A 19,628-nucleotide genomic window follows, 5' to 3' on the forward strand; every position below is an offset into this window, starting at 1 on the left:
AACACCTCATCCACTCTGGTCCTCAACACCGGAGCGCCACAAGGCTGCTGCCTCAGTCCTTGGCTGTACTCTCTGTTTACACATGACTGTACAGCCATACACAGCAACAACCGGATTATCAAGTTTGCCAACGACACCACAGTAATTGGCCTGATAAGCAACGATGACGAGACGGAGTACAGAGATGAGATAGTCCAGCTGATGAGATGGTGCAATAACAACCTTGCCCTGAACGTTGGCAAGGCTAAGGAGCTCATTGTGGACTTCAGAAGCCACCGAGGGAACCATTGCCCCATCAGCATAGATGGGACACCAGTGGAAGTCGTCAGTTGCTTCCGATTCCTGGGACTGCAGATCTCTGATGACCTGGCCTGGAACCATAATACTGAGGCTATCTTGAAGAAGGCACACCAGTGCCTCTACCCTCTATGGTGCCTGAGGAAATGCGGCATAAGCACACAGTGGCTTGTGAACTTTTACCGCAGCACCAGAGAGTGTCCTGACGAGTGGTGTCAATGTGTGGTATGGTAACACCACTGCACAGAACAAGAAAGCCATCCAGAGAGTTGTGAATACGGCAGAAAAGATCATCAGGTGTGCACTTCCGTCCATCGAGGAGATCTTCCAGACCAGGTGCCGGAACAAGGCCCGCCCCATCATCCAGGACACAAACTGTTCTCCCTCCTGCAGTCCGGACGTCAGTACCGCAGCATCCGAACCAGGACCAGCAGGTTTAAGAACAGTTTCTATCCACAGGCAGTGCGCCTACTGAACTGCTAAACACACTGCCCCACATATTATAGTTATATGTTTATGTAAATATATTATATTTATATTACCATATATTTATCATATTACATTACTATTATTTCCAGAGGAAATTGAGGCTTTTTTGCACTATTCATCATATCCTGCAACTTGGACTGTTATTGCTATACTTTCTGCTTATTTGCTTATTGTTTTTATTTATACTTGTTTTTATTTTTTGCTTTTATATTTATATGCTTGTATTGTGGGAGTGAGTGGGGAGTAAGCATTCCATTGTACTAGTTACATATGGCAATAAAATGATCATGAATCTTGAATCTAGAGATCAGGCCATCTTAGACTGGGTATTAGGTAATGAGAAAGATTAATTAGCAATGTTGTTGTGCGAGGCCCCTTGGGAAACAGCAGTCATAATATGATAGAATGGAGAGTGAAGTAGTTGACTCAGAGACTAGGGTCCTGAATTTAAATAAAGGAAACTACGATGGTATGAGGCACGAGTTGGCTAGGATGGATTGGGGAACATTACTTGAAGGGTTGAGGGTGGCTAGGCAATGGCAACATTTAAAGATCGCATAGATGAACTACAGAATTTGTTCATCCCTGTTTGGCATAAAAATAAAACAGAAAAGGTGACTCAATGGTGGCTAACAAGGGAAATTAGGAATAGCATAAGATCCAAGGAGAGGACATATAAATTGGCCAGAAAAAGCAGCAAACCTGAGGATTGGGAGCAGTTTAGGATTCAACAAAGGAGGGCAAAGGGATTAATTAAGAGGGTGAAAATAGAATGAGGGTAAGCTAGTAGGGAACATAAAAACTGAGTGTAAAAGCTTCTATACATATGTGAAGAGAAAAAGATTGGTGAAGTCAACCATATGTCCCTTGCGGTCAGAAACAAGGGAATTTATAATGGGGAATAAAGAAATGGCAGACCAATGAAATACATATTTTGGTTCTGTCTTCACAAAGGAGGGCACAAATAACGTTCCAGAGATGTTGGGGAACATAGGGTCAAATGAGGGGGAGGAATTGAATGAAATCAGTATTTGTTCAAAATGGTGTTAGGGAAATTGACGACATTGAAGGCCGATAAATCCCCAGGGGCTAAAAATCTACATCCTAAGATAATTAAGGAAGTGGCCATAGAAATAATAGATGCATTGCTGGTCATCTTCCAAAATTCGATAGACTCTGGAATAGTTCCCATGGATTGGAGGGTAGCAAATGTAACTCCACTATTTAAGAAAGGTGGTAGAGAGAAAACAGGGAACTATAGACCGGTAAGCCGTACATCTGTAGTGGGAAAAATTCTAGAGTCCATTATAAAAGATGAAATAGCAGAGCACTTGGAAAGCAGTGACTGGATCAGACAAAGTCAACATGGATTTACAAAAGGCATATCATGCTTGACTAATCTACTGGAATTTTTTGAGGATGTAACTGCTCGAATAGATAAGGGAGAACCAGTGGATGTGGTGTATTTGGACTTTCAGAAGGCTTTCGATAAGGTCCAGCATAAGAGATTGGCGTGCAAAGTTAAAGCACATGGGATTGGGGGTAAGGTACTGAAATGGTTGGCAGACAGGAAGCAAAGAGTTGAAATAAACAGGTCTTTTTCCAAGTGGCAGGCAGTGACTAGTGGGGTACCGCAGGGATCGGTGCTATTCACAATATATTAATGATCTAGATGAGGGAACTAGATGTAATATCTCCAAGTTTGCAGATGACAGAAAGCTGGGTATGCGTGCGCGCTGTGAGGAGGATGCCGAGAAACTCCAGTATGATTTGGACCGGATGGGTGATTGGACAAATGCTTGGCAGATGCAGTATAATATGAATAAATGCGAGGATATCCACTTTGGTCGCAAAAACAGGAAGACAGATTATTATCCGAAAGGCAATAGATTGGGAAAAGGGGAAGTGCAATGAGACCTGGGTGTCCTTGTGCACCAGTCGCTGAAGGTAAGCATGCAGGTGTAGCAGGCGGTTAAGAAGGCAAATGGTATGTTGGCCTTCATAGCGAGAGGATTCGAGTACAGGAATAAGGATGTCTTGCTGCAGTTGTACAGTGCCTTGGTGAGACCACACCTTGAGTATTGTTTGCAGTTTTGGTCGCCTTATCCGAGGAAGGGTGTTCTTGCCATGGAGGGATAACAGCGAAGATTCACCAGACTGATACCTGGGATGGCAGGAATGACGTATGAGGAGAGATTGGGTCGATTGGGCTTATATTCGCTGGAGTTTAGAAGAATGAGAGGGGATCTCATTGAAACTTATAAAATTCTAGCAGGACTAGACAGACTAGAGGTAGGGAGGATGTTCCCGATGGCGGGGGAGTACAGAACCAGGGGTCACAGCCTAATGATAAGGGGAAGCCATTTAGGACTGAGATGAGGAGGAATTTCTTTACCCAGAGAGTGGGGAACCTGTGGTTTTCTCTACCGCAGAAGACAGTTGAGGCCAATTCATTAAATATATTAAAGAAGGAGTTAGATATATTTCTTAAGGCTAAAGGGATCAAGGGATATGGGGAGAAAGCAGGGACAGGGTACTGAATTTGGATGATCAGCCATGATCTCATTAAATGCAGAACAGGCTCGAAGGGCCGAATGGCCTACTCCTGCTCCTATCTTCTATGATTCTATGATGCGCTGCCCATAGTCACACACCAGCTGGACGTTGAGGGTGTGGAATCTCATTCGGTTCCAGCACGTGGCAGAGTTGACATGTGGCACCCACAAAGCGATGTGTGTGCAGTCAATGACACCCTGGATGATAGGGAAGCCTGCAATCATAGCAAACCCTTGTGTGCACTCTGCCTGCTTGTCTCTGGCAAGAGAATGAAATGTAGTTAGCTCTCTTTGAATAGAGCACCTCAGTGACCTCCCTTATGCAATAGTGCACTATTAACTGCGAGATGTTGCTCATATCTTCAGCTCCAGCCTGGACGGAGCCCAACGCATAAAAGTTCATGGCCGCGGCCACCTTCACAGCCACTGGCAATGTGGTCCTTGCCCTGCTCGAAGGTTACAGTTGTGGCTGCAGCAGTTGGCAGATTTCAGTGAGGCCATCCTTACTGAAGCACAAACCTCTCAGCCATTGTTCTTTGCTGAGGTTCAGGTCGGAGAATTGCTCCCTGAACACCCCGAGACGATATGGCAGTCTGCCGAGTGTCCTTCTCCCACTCCTCCTCGTCCCTCTTTCAGCAGCTTTCCCTGCTCTGTGTGGCCTCTGTTCATTCTCCCAGTCATGTTCAATTTCAAGGGGAAGGCCGACTAGTGCACCGGTGTCTAGGACCAACTGGTTTGTGCAGAAGCCTTGAAGTCAGGAAAAAGTCCTTCAACATGTACCACACCACTCCCTGTGGACTTTTACAACTTGAAACAATTATGGAAAGCACCAAACACCGCTGGAATTCTACCAACAGCCAGAAGAAATCAACCAGCAACTAATGTGCAAGTAGTTAATGATCCCTTTAAATAGCGCTGGTGGGGGGTCCTTCCTGCTGCTTAATGCAAGTTCAGTTGTGCTAGCTTAAGAGAGGGCGTCGGCAAGTGCGTGGAGCTCTTACACGGCAGCGCTGGTGTCAAATCAGCTTTGCACACTGATTGGCGTCATGATCTGCCTGTTCTGCATACTTTTGGCAGAAGTGTGCGCACGCACAGCGGACATCATTTTGGGCCCCAAACGGCACCTGTAGCGCCCAAACAATGGGTGCTACTGAGCCAATAATCGCACCCGTAGTCTTTTTAAATGATATTACAAAACAAATATTAATATCCTTAGGGGGAACAATTCAGTTGCTTAGCCCCTCTGAGGGGCGCTAGGAACGTAGCTTAAGAGTTTAGCGCTTCTCGCAAAATTGATCAGTCGTTTTGCGGCGGTGCTAAACACTACCGCCACAATCTCCTGCGCCCACAGATCGTGACATCAGTCGAGCGTGAAACGTCCTGGTAGCGCCCCAGACAGGATATTGAGTCATGTCCCCTGCCTTAGCGCCCGCCGCTAGGAACGACAGGTAGAGCGGAACGTTTTCAAGTCAGGAAGGGGCTGGGGGAGTGCTATTTAAAGGCGTGCGCTTCCTGCCTTTTCTTGTCAGCAGAATTTTTGGTACACGCAGGTTGAGGGGGAGAGAGACGTCTAGAAAGATTTAATGCTGTCCTAAGGAGTTTTGGCCCTCAGCACCACTTTTGAGGTTCCTAAGCGCCAAGCTAGTTCCCTGGGCCTATGCATTAGTACTTCCAGCACAATTGCGTTAGAGGTCTCTTCAAGTTGAGATTCAAGGCTGCAATGAGCAGAGTATGGCTAGCCAGCAAGATGGCCCCTCCCCTTTAAGAACTGGACGACGCCAGTCTGCTTGGCTTCCATGGTAACTGACATCGCCTGAGCTTCGGTAGCGTTCATTCCAACATTTGCGTCTTAAGAGGTGTGTAGCACCTGATTTAGCGCTCAAATTACCCCTGGGGGTGATAGAGTTGGATTTTGCAATCGGAGGAAATAATTAGCGCTGGGCGCTAAACTTTGCACCCAGCCAAAATTAGTGCCCCAAAATGGGCGATATCCAATTTTTCCCCCTAAGTATCTTTAGACTGTCTAGTTGATATCCCAGAACAATAAGAGCAGTTTCCAACAGACTTTTTCAATGAGATTTGAAATCGCAAAGGGAGTATGTAGTCATGGGAGAGCGGGGGGGTGGGGGCGTGGGCGGTGGTGTCGAGACGGATGGGAAAGTGACCGGCCCTCCGCAGCATAATCCCCGGGTGATTTTAACTTGTATGGGTGGGCTCCGTTAGTCTCCCACCTGAGAAGTGCTAGCTGGCCAGCGGGTGGTAGTGAGATTTTGGATGGCAGATTAGCTCCGCTGGTGCTCTAAAAGAATGGTCCCTGGCAGTCAGGTAAGTGGTTAAGAGAGGGAAGCCGGGAAGGCCTCGGTCGGGAAGAAAGGGAGAGAAGTCCGTAGCAAAGGAGGTCCAAGGTTTCCTTGAGGGCCTCACAGTACTCCTGCTCCTCGTGAACCATAATGAAACATTTTTTTTTTTTTTTTTTTTTTAAACTTACATTTTTTTGACTCTTACATAGATACTTGGAAGACAGGAGCAGGAGTAGGCCATTCGGTCCCTCGAGCCTGCTCCGCCATTCAATGCAATCATGGCTGATCATGCAAATTCAGTACCCTGTCCCTGCTTCCTCCCCATATCCCTTGATCCCTTTAGCCTTAATATATCTAACTCCTTGAATATATTTAATGAATTGGCCTCAACTGCCTTCTGTGGTAGAGAATTCCACAGGTTCACCACTCTCTGGGAAGAAATTCCTCCTCATCTGTCCTAAATGGCTTACCCCTTATCCTTAGACTGTGACCCCTGGTTTTGGACTCCCCTGCCATTGGGAACATCCTTCCTGCATCTAGTCAGTCTAGTCACGTTAGAATTTTGTAAGTTTCAATGAGATCCCCTCTCATTCTTCTAAACTCTAGCGAGTATAAGCCTAATCGACCCAATCTCTCTTCATACATCATTCCTGCCATCCCAGGTATCAGTCTGATGAATCTTCACTGCACTCCCTCCATAGCAAGAACATCCTTCCTCAGATAAGGCAACCAAAACTGCACACAATACTCAAGGTGTGGTCTCACCAAGGCCCTGTACAACTGCAGCAAGACATCCTTGCTCCTGTACTTGAATCCTCTCGCTATGAAGGCCAGCATACCATTTGCCTCCTTAACCACCTGCTGCACCTGCATGCTTACCTTCAGTGACTGGTGCACAAGGACACCCAGGTCTCGTTGCACTTCCCCTTTTCCCAATCTTTTGCCATTCAGATAATAATCTGTCTTCTAGTTTGCCACCGAAGTGGATAACCTCACATTTATCCACATTATACTGCATCTGCCATGCATCTGCCCAATCACCCAACCTGTCCAAATCATATTGGAGTTTCTCTGCATCCTCCTCACAGCACACATGCCCACCCAGCTTTGTGTTGTCTGCAAACTTGGAGATATTACATCTAGTTCCCTCGTCTAAATCATTAATATATAGTGAATAGCTGGGGCCCTAGCACCGATCCCTGCGATATCTCACTGGTCACTGCCTGCCTCTCGGAAAAAGACCCGTTTATTCCAACTCTGCTTCCTGTCTGCCAACCAGTTCTTTATCCAAGTCAGTACCTTACCCCCAATCCCATGTGCTTTAAATTTGCACGCTAGTCTCTTATGCGGAACCTTATTGAAAGCCTTCTGAAAGTCCAAATACACCACATCCACTGGTTCTCCCTTATCTATTCTACCATTTACAGCCTCAAAAATTTCCAGTAGATTAGTCAAGCACGATTTACCTTTTGTAAATCCATGTTGACTTTGTCTGTTCCTGTTACTGTTTTCTAAGTGCTCTGCTATTACATCTTTTATAATGGACTCTAGCATTTTCCCCACTACTGATGTCAGACTTACCGGTCTATAGTTCCCCGTTTTCTCTCTACCACCTTTTTTGAATAGTAGGGTTACATTTCTGGCAACGGATCCACTTGCCACAAAGTTGGCCTGGTGGAGAAGCCATGACCGCTTCCCCACATAGGCCTCTGATTAAAATTAAAATTATCAATGGAGCCTGATCTATATATTTTAAGAAATTTCCACCATGCGGGCAGTATTAAATTCGGCCCTTTGGACTCAATGGTCCATTATTCCAGTGGACATGTTAAACAAACAAAGTCACATTTACCTGCTCAACATGTTAACAACGTTGTAAAAACTCTATGGGAATAGCTCTTTATTTTACCAGGAATACAAACAGAGGCAGCTTTACTGGCTAAAACAAATGTTCTTCCACTTAGTCATGGCCACCTGGTGGACAGTGATATCTTTAATTCAGAGTCAGTTTAACTATTCACTGCATGAGCTTGTAAATTGTTCGAGGTTGACAACCCTCTGAAAAGAAATACATCCTGACATCTAACCTAGTTCTATGCTCACGACATGACCCCTGGCTCTCCCTAATGTATCATCTCAAATGTCTACCCATCTGGATCAGATCTAATCCTTTTATTATTTTAATGACCCCAATCAAGTATCCTCATATTCTATGCTTTTCTTAGTGATCTCTAAGCCTATTGTTGAAAATAAGGTTCTTTTACACAGAATATATGGCACAGAAACAGGCCATTCTGCTCAACCAGTCCATGCTGGCATTTATGCTCCACTCAAGCCTCCCCCCATCTTTCCTCAGCTACATTTATCAGCGTAACCCTCTATTCCCTTTTCCCTCATATGCTTGTCTAGCCTCCCTAAGAGGGTGCTAACGGGGCGCAAAGCAACTAGCGCCCGTGCACAGCGCCACCCACAAAACTCAGCAGGTTAGCGGCGGCGGTAACCAGTAGCGCCCTGTTGCGCCATGGCCGGTGATCTTCGGGAGCGCCCCCTGATGTACCGCTGGACGCTATGTCCAACGGGGTCAGGGGGGGCCTACCTGCGGTTGGGGAGGCACTATTTAATGGAGATGTGAGGCGGCCATTTTTGTTGCTGGCCACCCGCCAGCACCTGCTTGCGCTCCCGTACCCGCCCTACTAACCCGCCCGAGTGCTGGCTGTGCTCCAAGAGCCCGGCACTTCTGTGGAGTGCCAGGCTCTTTTGCCAGCACTCCCGATCCCCGGGGGCCCAGCTGGGCCCCGGGACACGCTGCGCAAGACCCCTCCCCTTTAAGGGGAGGAAGGCCTGCAATACCACGGCACGTAGCTCCGCGATATTCCCTCGTAGCACCCCAAGAGGGATTCAAGTAGCACCCCACTTCTCTTGGGGCGCTACCACTAAAATTCCATCGTTGGGGCCCTACTCAATTTTTAGCCCTGTGTTTTTGATTCCAAAGCCTAAATTGTTAATATAAATTGTAAACAGTGATCCCAGCACTGATCCTTGTGGAACACCACTGCCCCACCTTCTGCCACTGAACAGCTGCTTTTTACCCCTACTCTCTGCTTTCTGTCTTGAAGCCAACTAGCTAACCATTCTGACCTTGTTCATCAATCTATTATGGGGTATCTTATCAAAGGCCTTTTGAAAATCTAGATAAATTACATCTACTACATTATCATTGTCTACTCTCTCTGATACCTCTTCAAAACATTCAATGAATTTGGTCAAGCAAGACTTTCCCTTTTGAAATCCATGCTGACTATTCATTACTGTTTTTGGTTTCTAGATGTTCTTCTACTTTCTCCTTTAGTAGGGATTCCATTACTTTTCCTACCACCAATGTTAAGCTGACTGGTCTATATTCCCTGGACATGTTCTAGCCCCCTTTTTAAATATAGGTATTACATTAGCTATCCACCAGTCCTCTGATATTTAATAATTTGTTAGAAAAAAATGTAGTGTGTAATAATGCCTCTGCCGTCACTTCTAGGTTCTTTTAAAATGCATGGCTGCAATCCATCCAGACTAGGGGTTTTATCCTCCTCGAGTTTGATTAGTTTATTTAAACTAATCTCCTCTTTATTTTAAATGCACTTCTCATTAGTCTCATCATCCAATGTCATGTCCATCTGTTCTATTGCCCTGGCAAACACTGAAGCAAAATAATTATTTAATTCTGCCATCTCTCTATCGTTACATGTGGTATCATCCTGTCAATCCCTTAATGGCCCTATTCCCATCCCAATCTTCCTTCTTTTATTGATGTGCCTGTAAAATACTTTACTATTTTGTTTTATGTTCCTTGACAATTTAATTTCATAGTTCCTCTCTGCCTCCTTAATAGTTTTTTTTGACTTCGCTCCTAATCTCTTCATATTCTCCCTTATCATGCACTTCCCTGCTGTCTATGTACTTAATGTATGCCTCTTTCTTTACCCTCAATTGTTCTCTTATGGTCTTATTCATCCATGGAGTCTCATTAGTGTTTAGTTTGTTTTTTTCATTTTAGCGGAATATATTGTTCCAGCACTCTGTTGATCACCATTTTAAATCTTTCCCATTGCTGTTCTTCATCGTTGTTTGCCAATATTGTTGCTCATTTTATTTTCCCCAAGTTCTGCTCTCAGCCCCTCAAAATCAGCTTTTCTCCAATCTATTACCCTGGCTTTTGTCATACTGATGTCCTTCTCAATTATCATCTTAAAGCATATTATATTATGGTCACTATTGTCTAGACATTCCCCTACTTTTACTTCTCTTATCTGCTCTGGCTCATTTCCCATTACTAGATCCAATAGCAAAGCCTCCCTTGTTGGGCTTTTTAATGTATTAGTTTAGAAAGGAGTCCTGTACACATTGTAGGAACTCTATTCCCTTATCCCTTTTACTTACCTCTTCTGTCCAATTAATAGCGGGGAAGTTGAAATCCTCCATGATTATTATTCTATTTTTTTTTCCTCATTTCCCCAATTTGTCTGCATATTTTTCCTCCACCTCCCTTCCACTATTAGGTGGTCTGTAGACTACATCTATTAGTGTGATTGACCCTTTATTATCTTTTATCTCTATCTATATGGATTCTATTTTTGTCTTGCTGAAAGCTGCATTTCTACTGCCATTATGTTATCCATAATAAGTACAGCTACTCCACTTCCCCTTTTACCCCCTCTCTCTCTTTTCCAAATATGTTATACCCTGCAATGTTCAATTCCCAGTCCTGATTTTTCTGTAGCCTTAAACTAGGTATTAATCTAGTGGCCCTCTTCTGAACCATTTTCATGGCCTCTATATCATCCATTATGTGAGGGGACCAGAACTGGATACTGTATTCTAGATGAGGCCTTGCCAAGGTGTTATAGAAGGATAGTATAGTAACTTTGTGTATTTGATCATATGGCAAGACGTTCTAGTACTCTATTAACTTTTGCTACAGCCTCGCGGCACTGGTTATAAAACTTGAAATTCATGGACTGTGACATCCAAGTCTTTCTCCTGCTCGACAGCCTTGTTACAACCCTGCATGGATTTATCTATATTAAATGCCATTTGTCAGACATAGGCCCAATCCCCCATTTCATTTAGATCTGCTCATAATCCATTTTATTCACCCAAGTTCCTAGCACGACCACAAATAATTGCATCAGCTGCAAACTTGCAGACAGTCCCTCAGTGCCATCATCCAGATTATTGATAAAGATGATGAGGAGCAACAGCCTTAACACAGATCCCTGTGGGACTCCATGAGTAAACGGTCACCTCAACCATTTGCTTACGTGAGACCAGTACAGGACTCGGCATATATCCTAAATGTCCATTCTAACCCTGCCCTTCCTACACCCTTCTGCTGTAGTACAGTAATCTGGGGTGGGTCACATCCCTGGTCCCTACTACAGTATATGCTAACACTGGTATTAGCTCAACTCTTATAAACCAATAACACATTCAGCTGTTATTTTGTGAGTACCACCATTTTGTGATCATGGAGCCTCATGGGAACTATCCCATGCACCTAAATGCCTGGTTTCTCAGGAATGTTGTTTTTAACATGATAATTTCAGTTGAAATGAAAACCAGGTTTCTTGGGCTAAAAATTCAGGTCTTTAATGCCACCCATTACCACCATGATATGGTGAAAAAAATGGCGGCCGGCAATCTTCCACCAGCTCGTGGCGGGTCCTACACCGGCAACCATTTTGCAAGGGCCGGTAGCGCTGCTGATAAAAGCAATCACTGAAGGGATTTAAATGAATGGGAACCTGATGTCAGTGAATGTGCATGCTCACTTGATGCCCGATCTGCAGCATTGGATTTCGCTGTTCAACTTATCGGCATGTCTTAACAACAGGCAGAGCAAGTGTTCAGAAGCAGGAAGGAGGCTCCAGCAGTGATATTTAAAGGGATCACCAGCAATCAGTTGCACCTGACATGGTTATGCAGTTTGACTGGCTCTGTGCAACTCCAGCAGCTTTATTAACTTCTTTCAAGTTTAAGGTAACAGGGATTGTTGTTGCAAGTGCAGAGTTCCTTTATTCATTTTAAAGCCTTCTGCTCACAACACTTGCTCAGTCATGGGGGCTGTACTGGCAGTGAACCTCGCGCTCCAGGATCTTCGGCAGAGGGAGCGGAGGCAGCGAGGAAGATGGGAACATGTGCGCAGAGGGAGGAGGAGGAGGGCCATGAGGGTTCTCAACAGGAAGCCTTACCCACCTAGGGTCTTCCGACATCACTTCTCCTACCTCCACTTAAGCATGGAGCAGTGTATTAGGAGACTACACTTCAACAAGGAGGAGGTCACAGAACTCTGCCACCTCCTGCAACTTGACCTGCAGCCTCAGAGCAGGACGACCACAACTCTCCCAGTGGCTGTCAAGGTCACCGTCACCCTCAATTTCTTTGCCAGTGGATCCTTCCAGTCTGCAGCAGGAGATATAGGGCCAGAAATTGGTGAACGGGGCTTGCCGCGCGTGCAAGCCCCGTATATGCACTTACCCCGCGCTACTGCCGATCAGCTCCAGGGATGCCTGGACTTGGTGTTTGAAAAAGAAGAATCCCGGGCAGCGTATGACGTCACGCCGCCCAGGAGTGCAGCCAGCGCGAAGCCAGGAGCGTGCAGTGTAAGTGAGACACGCCCCTTGAGGTCTCAGTTTCACTGGACACACCCCCAATGTTTCTGTCAAGCTGCTAAGCATTTTTACATGCAAAGCAGCAGTTTAAATAGGTTTTTGGAAGTTTTTTGAAGATTTTGGTAACTTATAAACTTTTTAAAATGTTTACATTATTTTGAGTAATCTGAAGTAGTTTTAAAGAGAATTAAAGCAATTTAAAGACTTTTAAAAGCCCTAAAAGATTTTTTAATTCCATTTATTTATTTAGCAATGTCGTCGTCATACGTGTCTTCACACTGTTCCCTTTGGGGAACTGTATGAAGTGGTGGAAGGATTTATGGCCGTGATTAACGCTCATTCCGTGACCGTAACCATCTTTGAACCGGGCATTAGGGCGGTTAGTCCTATGGCGGGAGGGTTTTACGGGCTCCCACAAGCTATACAAGGAGGGGGGGGGCCACCCACACCCACGGACGCAAATATCCCACTGGAGGTCAACCCAGAATTTAGAGCCGGAGCTCCAACTCCACTTGCCGGGACTGTCTGGAGCGGGGTTCGAAACCCTACCCTGATCTGGCCCAGCGGCGGGGATCCTACCGCTATGACAAAGGCCCAATCCGATTAGCAACGTGAAATGGCAGCATAGGGCTCCAGTCACGGGGAGGGAAAAGGCGCAGGAAACGTATGGGTGTCACCTTTTGTGCGGAGTGGGCCTTTTGCGTAGCAGTAAGCATCCCCGCCGCTGGGCCAGAAGGAGTAGGGTTTTGAACCCCACTCCAGACAGTCCCGGCAAGTGGAGTCGGAGCTCCAACTTTAAATTCTGGGTGGACATCCAGCGGGATACTTGCGGCCGTGGGTGTTGGTGGGCCACCCCCCCCCCCCAGATGGGTTGTGGGAGCCCGTAAAACCCTCCCGCCATAGGACTAACCACCCTAATGGCTGGTTCAAAGATGGTTACGGTCACGGAATGAGCGTTAATCACGGCCATAAATCCTTCCACCACTTCATACAGTTCCCCAAAGGGAACAGTGTGAGGATACGTACGATGATGACCTCTTGCGCAATGCACCTACTTGGACCCTCAGTCGCAGGTGCGAGGGGGCAAGTCGTGCAATTGTTAAATTTTTCATTTTATTGACATGTAAAATGTTGGCCCAGTAATTCCCTTCCAAATGCGCGAGTACGGTCGGGGTACTTACGCATCGGACTGGATGAAATGCCGGTTTTCAGCATGCACAGTGCATGTGGGGAAAACCGACATTTCCTGTCCTCTGAACGAAGGGGTTCAGAGGCAGAACGCGTGCGACTGCACAGGCAGCGCGTGCGCAGTATAATTCGCCGCTTTCATTACTGCTTTCAGTGAGGTCAAGTCCTTACAACTTACACATGAAAAAAGCATGGGTACAGTTGCTCCAGAGGCTGCGGAGGAAGATATTTATTATCGTGGAGCATCTGAAAGTATGTATGTCTGTATATATTCCTTTGCGTGTTATGTATATATTCCTTTACTTGTGTATGAATGTATTATTTAATTATGACTTTCAGAGAAAGTAACTTATTGGAAAATCATAATTAAAAACATACATTCATACACATTAGTAAAGGAATATAAAACATACATACATATACGTAAAGGAATATATGTGGACATACATACATAACTCATTCTCACATTCCATTCACACACCCACAATTGCTCCTTCTACCTACCGTTCTGAAAACCCTTTTAAAAAAAAAAAAAAATTTAAACTTTAAAACTTACTTAAAATTTCTTAAAATAACTTCCCTCCCTTTCCCAAACAAAAATATTGCATTTCAGAAGCTCCACGATAAAATATATCTTCCTCCGCAGCCAATGAACAACTTTACACTTGCTTTTTTCAAAGTGTAACTTCTAAGGACTTACCCTCACTGAATCCATCATTGAAATCCACAAAGTTCACTGCGCAAGCGCTGCCTGTGCAGTCGCACGCGCTGTGAATAGACCTCGGGTCTGGAAATGCCGGCGTTCCCCGCATGCGCTGTTCCTGCTGAACGCCGGCATTTCCAACGGCCAGATGCGTGAGTACCCCGACCGTACTCACGCTTCTGGCCGCGAATTTCTGGCCCATAATGAACATCTCAGTTTGACTTCCATCACTGCATCCGGGGAGGTCACGGAGGCTCTGTACACCAGGAGAATGGACTATGTTGACTTCTCTCAGAGCAGAGAGAAGCTGGACAAGCGCTCATGTGGCTTTGCCAGGATAGCGGGCTTCCCCATGGTTCAGGGTGCCACCAGCTGCACACATGGTTTTGTGGGCGCTGCATAAAAATCCTGAGATCTTCCGTAACTGCAAAGGCTACCACTCACTTAATGTGCAGGTGGTGTGACCACACCCAGCGATTCCTCACCGTCAATGCCCACTATCCTGGAAGCAGCCACGGTGTCTTCACCCTGCGTCAGTCTAGTGTGGCAGTAGTCTTCCAGCCACCATTGCAAACTCGAGGGTGGCTGCTTGGAGACAAGGGCTATCCACCTTCCACATGAATCCCCTTCACAACCCCAACACTTATGCCCAGCACGCAATGAGAGCCATGCTTCCACCAGGAACATCATCGAGCAGACCATACTGGAGCAACGGATCCACTACCTTGACCACTCGGGAGGGGCCCTCCAGTACTCTGCGGAGCGGATGTCCCATTTTGTGGTGATCTGTTGCATGCTTCACAACTTGGCCATCATGAGGGTGCAGGCCTTGCCACCAGGGATTGCACCACCACCTCAGGAAGAGGGAGAGGAAGACAAGGAGGAGGAAGAAGAGGATGAAGAGGAGCAAGAGCAAGAGGGAGGGAGGGAGGGAAGCAGCAGCAAGCCAATCGTCCTAATGGACGGGCTGTCCGTGAACAGCTGATCAGACTCCAATTCCAATGAATGAAACCCCAGGTCCCCGTTGCTCACCACATCCATCATACGATCTCTGTCTCATGGAATATCACAGCGTCATCCTGGGCATAAGAACTGAAATGAGACACCACAAGATTCCAAACTGAATTAATAAATTGATCACAAATTAATTCACACATATTTATGTACCTTTAAGAGAGAACTACATTTACAGCTCCTGTATACTGTAGTACCGGCAGTGACCACACCTGTATATAAGCCTTGAGCATGCCTCTATACCCCCAGTCTTGAGACTACCCTACTCCAGTAAACACCTGTTGATTGTTAAGTTACAGCATCCGTGTAGTTATTGGAAAACTTCATACTCTCAGAATCACGGATCTAACAGTGGCGACTTGAATCTACCTGCAACTCTGCATTTCCCTTCGAGGATTCGCTCCAGGAGGGCGGTGGAAGAAAGTCGAGGCCAGAAGCACGGGCGTCGACCACGAGCAACCGCCCAGTCGTCTGGCAGAGTGAACATCGCAGGGGAGGCTGTTGAGAGCCGGGCTTGGTTCCCCAGCCACGACGGTCAGCAACAGACTGACAACAGGTACAGCGCAGACCCTTCCCGGACAGCGGCGGCTGGAGCCGACCGACGGCAGAGAAAAAGCCGAGCAGCGTCGAGGGGGTAAGAGAGAGGGTGAAGCGCACAGGGCACAACCGGGGGTTGAAAACCGAGCAGCGTCAAGAAAAAATGAGAGAGCGAGAGCGAGAGCGAAGCAGCAGCCGGGTTCAGGACCGAGCGGCGGAACCGGGAAAGGCGCACAGAAAAAAAAAACGCGCAGAGCACAGCCAGGGCTCAAGGGCTGAACAGTGTCCACGGGCAGAAGGGAGAGCGCGGGAGACGCCATTTTTAGATGCCGCAGCGGAGAAGAAGGGTGAGCACAGGAAGAAAGGAAAGCGCGGGAGATGCCATTTTGTGCCAGCGGAGAAGGAGGGAGAGAGCGGGAGCCGCCACTTTTGACAGTTAAATCACACCCAGGGATGCCAAAGAGTGGCAGTATCTCTACGTTCGACAATGAAGTCGAAGATTGGGTGACTTGTGGAACGTATTGAGGTGTACTGCAGGGCAAATGAAGTGCCAGATGCTAGGAAAGCACTGGTTTTGTTAAATTCCATGGGTGCAAAAACTTATGGCTTACTGTAAAACTTAATAACCCCAGAGAAGCCGGTGATAATAATAATAACTTCTGGGAAGTTATGTCATCACTTCCTATGAACTATGAACATACATCACTTCCTGTCATATGTCACTTCCTGTTGGACTGGTATAAATACTGAACTATTCAGTATTGTAAGAGGCTTCTACCAGAGGCATGGTGAAGACCTCTCTTGTATATAGTGGTGTTTATAAGTTGCTTAAAGCTTACTTTAAAGTTACTTGATGTGTGAGACTCCTTTTTCTTACATCAATTTAAGCAACTTAGTATTTACACTCACAAATACTAGACCTTCGGACAAACTCGGAGTTAAGGATCCAGGGAACCACCCATCATGGAGAGAATCCTTACACCTATTCGTCTGGACTTGGACCCGAACACACCAGCAGCTGGCAGGGTATGGAAGCATTGGTACCGTACTTTTGAGAATTTTCTGGATGAATGTAAAGCAGATGCTCCTACTAGACTGAGGATACTTATCAACTATGTGACCCCAAAAGTGTTTGAATATGTTGATGAATGGGATAATTACATTGAGGTGATTCGGGCACTTAAGAAACTGTATGCCAAGACTCCAAATGAGGTCTATGCTAGACATCTACTGGCCACAGCCCGACAAGGGCCAGGTGAATCGATTAACGAATTCCTTCAAGAACTTCGCAGGCTCAGCATAGATTGTAACTTTCAGGCAGCCTCAGCTGAGCTGTACCGCGAAGAAATGATTTGTGATGCTTTCATCTGCGGGATTGCCTCTCCATTTATACGCCAGCGTCTACTAGAAAGTAAAACACTTGAGCTACAAAAAGCTTTTGACCTAGCTTGTTCTCTGGATTTGGCAAAGAGAAATGCAGGCCTCTATCAGCTGCCCAGAACTTGATCTGCTGCTGTAACTGCAACCAGACAATTCAAGCGGTCTCAGGTGAACCCTATCATGGGGGAATCTAATTCTGATAAAGAGGAGGAGGATGACCCCACTTTAGCAGCCTCTTGGCAATCTAGGAAGGAATGCTTCTTTTGTGGAGATGCTTTTCACCCTAGGAAAACCTGCCCTGCTCGCAATGCAATCTGCAGTTATTGCAAAAAAAAGGACACTTTGCTAAAGTTTGCCTATCAAGGGCCTCTACGAGGGCCAATCCAGTTAAGGCCTACCAGACCAGCAATGGGAAGCAGTGCTTCCGGATGCATTGCACTCTATACGGTCCCTGCTTTCTACAGCCACAAATACTACACCTCATGAGCGGTTCTTTGGATTCCACCGTCGCTCATCTCATGGGACATCACTCCCGTCATGGCTAACTACTCCTGGACCTGTATTACTCCGAAGATACGTTCGGACGTCTAAAAATGACCCTCTTGTAGACGAGGTCGAACTAACCGATGCCAACCCCACCTATGCAAACATACGATATTCCGACGGCCGAGAATCTACCGTATCATTACGGGATCTGGCTCCCTGCCCACCAGGACCTAGTGGGACATCGGGTGATGGCATTTCACCAGGAAACTCTTGGGACCTATCGGGAACCCCTCTCCAGGATCCTGATCAGACACCAACTAGCTTGGTGCCGGTAGAACCCCGCACTCAAAGTTGCGACCCTCCCAGTACCGCGCACGAAAGTACTGATCCGCCACAGACCAGCTCTGCACCTCCCTCTGAACAGAGGCAGACCGACTTTGAACCTATTGGGGCTCGTACGCGAAGCCATGATCTCCCCGACCCTGCACAGGGTAATCCAGGCCACAGACTCTGACCAATGGCCAACCGCATGTAAGCGGACCAGCGACCCTCTACGACGGGAACCCAAATGGATGCGACTCTTCCTCGTTCGGCAGCTGCAGAACAAAAGGAAGACCACAGCCTTCTAATCCTGCAGGAGGGGAAGAATGTGATAACAACAACAACTTCCGGGAAGTTATGTCATCACTTCCTGTGAACTATGAACTTGGTACATACATCACTTCCTGTCATATGTCACTTCCTGTTAAACTGGTATAAATACTGAACTATTCAGTATTGTAAGAGGCTTCTACCAGAGGCATGGTGAAGACCTCTCTTGTATATAGTGTGTTTATAAGTTGCTTAAAGCTTACTTTAAAGTTTCTTGATGTGTGAGACTCCTTTTTCTTACATCAAAGCCCGTGAATAAGAATTTTGAAAGCATAGTAGAAATTCTACAGGACCACTTAAACCCCACACCGCTGCTGATAGCAGAAAGATTTAAGTTCCATAAAAGGAACCAGCATAAAGACGAAAGTAATGCTGAGTACTTAATGGAACTGCGCAAGCTATCAAAGCACTGCCAGTTTGGAGTGGGACTAGCAGATACGTTAAGGGACAAGTTTGTGTGTGGGCTTCAAAGTGAAGGAACCCAGAAACGGCTTCTATCAGAAAAGGATCTTACGCTGGACAAGGCTTTCAGCATGTCAGTATCACACGAAGCAGCCGCAAGGGGGGCTGCAGAGATACAACGGAGACTGCAAGAATATGGCACCAATGAAATGTCATATGGAACAGTGAAGTGTTATCGCTGCGGCAGAACAACACACGACCAGAAGGATTGTTGGTTCAAGGACCAAGTGTGCAGACAGTGTGGAAAAGCAGGACACATAGCAAGAGTCTGCAGGTCTGGGAAGAAAACCCAACAGCAAGAAATCTCCACAGAAGTACAAAAAGGTACATAAGGTGATGGACAGTAGTTCAGACGAATAGAAAAGTGAGAGACTCCGGAAGCAAGGAGCTGGGTTGTCTGAAACTACATAAGGTAACCAAAATGGAGGATCACCAGACTATCTGGGTTACGCTCAAGATAGACGGAGTCCAAGTGAAAATGGAATTGGACACAGGATTAGCCGTAACAGTCATAAACCAAAGGGACTACAAGCGGCTATTTTCACATACACCCTTAAAAGCTACAGAGATTGTCTTGAAGATGTACACGGGGCAAAAGGTCTACCCCAAAGGAAAAATAAGGGTGAAAGTGATATACAAAGGCCAGGAAATACTTAAAATGGACCTATATGTATTGCCAGATGGAGGACCACCACTACTAGGTGGTGAATGGATCCAGAAGATACAATTAGATTGGCAGTCCATACAGGCACTGAAGGTTGAGGACAAAATGGATGACGACGTCACACCTGGACGACTGTCAAAAATGTTAACTAACGCAAAAGAAGTGTTCCAGGAGGGACTCGGAACACTAAAAAGGCATAACAGCAACGAATAAAATAGGGGAAAATGCAAGCCCAAAAAG

Source organism: Somniosus microcephalus, chromosome 2, assembly GCF_052327205.1.
Source record: "Somniosus microcephalus isolate GS21.2 chromosome 2, FLI_Smic_1.0, whole genome shotgun sequence".
NCBI lineage: Eukaryota > Metazoa > Chordata > Chondrichthyes > Squaliformes > Somniosidae > Somniosus > Somniosus microcephalus.